Source organism: Capra hircus, chromosome 19, assembly GCF_001704415.2.
Source record: "Capra hircus breed San Clemente chromosome 19, ASM170441v1, whole genome shotgun sequence".
NCBI classification, from domain to species: Eukaryota; Metazoa; Chordata; class Mammalia; order Artiodactyla; family Bovidae; genus Capra; species Capra hircus.
In genome coordinates, this window is record NC_030826.1 from 38,398,959 (window position 1) to 38,402,864 (window position 3,906).

Consider the following 3,906-nt stretch of genomic DNA (forward strand, 5'->3'; position numbering starts at 1 on the left):
GCTTTAGGTAAAGTAGTCAGAGAAGATCCTCTGATGAGGTAATGTTTAAGGTAAACTTTGAAGGGTAGGAAGGAGTGTTCCTGGTTGAATAAGTGGGTGAAGTTGTGTGACTTTTAGATGTTACCTCTCTCACCTGAGAAAACTGGCGATTGGTCTGAATCCCTTGTAGGAACCCATATTATCAGGGTTCATCATGATAGAGACAGAAAAAGGTAAAACCCAAGGTCCTGGGGAAAGGGGGGGGTAAGTGAGAGGAAAGGCGGGAATGTGTTGGATGGCTGAGTTACTGGTGGGAGAGACAGAAGCAGGGCCCAAGTCAGCCCAACATGTTTTCTCCTTGGAAATCATCGGGGTGGGGACTGTCTCCCACTCCCAGGACTCTTGCTCTGGAGAAACACGATCTTTCCTGTCCCATTCTTGCCTGAAATGGAGGAGGTGGTGTTAGCAGCTGGCAAAAAGATTGAATCAAAATAAAATGCAGATGACTCAAACAGAATCAGGCAGGCAGAAAAATTGATTAGACACATGTGACAATGCTGGATTCGGCTGCCACCTTAGCCCTCCCGTTCTAGACCCTAGAAAATTAGGGTTTGCTCCAGAACCATCTTGGGATTCCAACTGTAGCCAATAGTCTTCCATCATATCAGAGGTTTGCACAGTTGGCAAGACTCATTCCTTCCCCAGATCCCCGTTTCTGTGGAAGTAACATACATTCTCCAATCAAATCTGCAAGATTTGGGTGCAGTTGATAACTATTTGTGCTTCATATTTTTCACAACTGTGTGCATTTCTGCTATCTCCCAATTAAAAATTCGTCTATAGGCATACCTTGTTTTATTATACTTCACTTTATTGCACTTCCCAGATACTGTTTTTCACAAATTGGAAGTTTGTGGCAATCCTGCATTGATCAAGTGTATTGGCACCAATTTTCCAACAGCATTATTCTTAAATGAAGGTGCGTACATTTTTTTCCAGACATATTGCTGTTGCACACTTAATAGACTACAGTATAATGTAACTTTTATGCACAGGGGAAACTAAAAAAATTGGTATGACTTGCTTTATCAAGATAGTCTCTTCATCAGGATGGTCTATAACAGAATCCACAATATCTTTGAGTGAGATATACCTCTACTGAATTTTTGAATACTATGTGCTGTCCAGCAGATGTGAGCTCCATGGGAAGGTTTTATTTGCTTCATTCACCACTGTATCCCTGGAGCCTGGCACATAATTCAATGACAGTTATTGATCAGTAAATTTAATTAATGCATGTGTTGAGATCCTGTGCTTAGAACTTTCTATTTTCCTTCATTTGGATCCCTATTTTGCAGATGAGGAGTCTCCTGATCAGAAAATAATTTGCACAAGGTTATACTCTAAAGACTGAGAATATTTTGAAGGGCAGGGGTCAGAAAATAGGAGGCATTGCTCATTGCAATGAAGAGCTAATTCACAGGAAGCCATTTCATATCTTTTCTTCAGGATGGTGACAGGCTGCCCCTCTGCATCCAGAGCTCAGGCCTGGCTCCAAAGCTGAGATGTACTTTGCTTTCAAACAAGAAGGTATGTTTCATACCCAGAGTTAAGCTCAGGAACTTATGGCCTAGGAACACTTGGGAGAGGGAACAGCTCAGGCCTCCTACCCATGCTGCACTGCCCAGGATTGGCTGATGGCACAGGGGTAATTCAGAGGTGGAGTGCACTTTGGGGCCATCAGGCACCAACATCCACCCTGCCCTCCGGCCCTGTTCCCCAAAGCTTCTAGCTCAGAGGGCAAGTGAAGCAGAAGTACAGGGAGAAGATTCAAACTCCAGCTGGGAGTAAAGTTGGCTTTAGGAAGTATGTCACACACCTCCCCCTCCATCCTTGAGCTGTTTTGACAGTTGACAAAAGGTTCACAGTGGACCTCATGGAATCAAGGCAAAATGACTTCATCATTTAATTCCAAAACTCCTTCATCCATGTCTCTCCCTGCTTGTTACCTGTAAGCTTGCTGGGAGCAGTGGCTCATCTGCTCATCCTTGAGCCACGCACAGCAGTCTGCAACAGTCCAACGGGGCAAGCACAGCATGGGGAGTCAGCCCTGCTTCGCTTACTGGACAAGGTGCTTGCCCCTTCTGCACTGCACTTTTCTCATCTGTGAACTGGGACTAAAATGGTCTCTTTGTTATAGGGTTGATGAGGGTTACTTGTATTAGTTTATTTAAGATGCTTATTACAAGCCTGGCATCTTGTTAAGTGCATAAAATGAACACTGTATGACTACTGACTAATCCTGCTCCCATTTCTCTAATTAACCCAAGGTTAAGAGGCTAGCCTGAAGTCATCCAGCAAATGAGGTAAGAGCCAGGAGCCCAAGTCTCTGCCTTTCAAAGGCTAAGTGATACCATTTCAGAGACCCCCTCAACTGTACTAGCGTGTCATTAGTTCAACAAATATTTATAAAGGTCTATACTTCAGACACTGCCCTAGGCTGAGGAAAGACAGTCAAGGTCACCAAATTTGGGAGCCTTCATTATAGTTGGCAAATCTGGCAATAAATAAGCAACAAATGCACCTTTACATAGTGCTGTGAAGGAAATGGATGGCATATCTTAAATACGTACAGTATGGATCCTTGTTTTGTATCACTAAGATGGACAGTATCTGTCTAGGACAAATGAGAGAAAAGCTTGGGCTTTGGCATCTGACTGGCCTGGGTTTGAACTCTAGCTCCATTGTGACCTTGGTCTGATAAATTACCCTTTCTGCCCCTCAAGCCTGTATATTCTCCCATACAGCATCCTGCTAAGGTTTTGAGAATTAAGGTATAATAAAACATAAAATCTCAGCGTTTACAACTTTTCACATCAGGGAGGTCAGGCTAGAATCCTTGATGAGGCCAGGTGCGACTATAACCTTGTATTTTTATGTCCTTTCTCAGTGTTAGTTGAGAAGGGAGTTAGATAGGAATGGGGAATTATCTGGAGGACTGTTGGGAAAAGATTCTTAGGGGAAGCAGCTCCTCCCCATCATTAGATAATGAACAGATACCATTCTTTCCTCCAAGTATACTTTCAATGGAGAAATGTTCTTGCCATCACTCAAAATTTAATGCAGTCTAGTTAAGAATTACAAGTTACCCTCTATAACCCAGTATCTCCAAAGTTGGGTACAGAAAAAAGATATTAGAACTCCTACTTATATTTATTTTTCATATAATTGCTTTTTAATATCTATTTTTGTGTCTTATGATTACACAATATATGGGGTACAGTAGTACAGGTATATAATTTATCAACACATAGGGGTATGCATGATCAAAAATTTCTTACTGACGGGTATGCAATCAGAAATGGTGAAAGGCCACATGGAGGCTAAGGTAGGAAAATGAAGGTCAGCCCTCATTTTACTTGTCCAACATAAAGTAAGAAAGTGCATTTTTCCATAAAGTAGCCTGCAGGCATCTCACTGCACTAATAAACAGCAGGGTGAAAGAAAGGACCGTTTCTTAATCTCAAGTTAGTGTTCTTTCCAAGTTTCGGGCCTAGCGGGGCAGAGGTGGGGAAAGAGTGTAAGCAGAAATTAAGTACACGCTGCAAACTAAAAAATCCAACTTTTGGATAAGCCATTAAACAGACCAGATCATTAGCCTGAAAAATATGCACAAGACAGTCTCCAGCAGTTTCAGATTTCTCTGGACAGGAAACCTCCTCCACGTAGTTCTTTCTCACTGCCTCATTTGCAGGAAATTGTTTCTCACTCATTTCCCATTGTACTACAGTAGAGCTTTTCCTTAGATGTGTCCTTCCTCTCCCCAACTCACACATCTGTCACCATACATACCAGCTTCTTTCAAACAGCTCATTTCACCTCCAAAAAGGTGACACCATCTAGAACCAAAAATGAAGCAGCAAAATG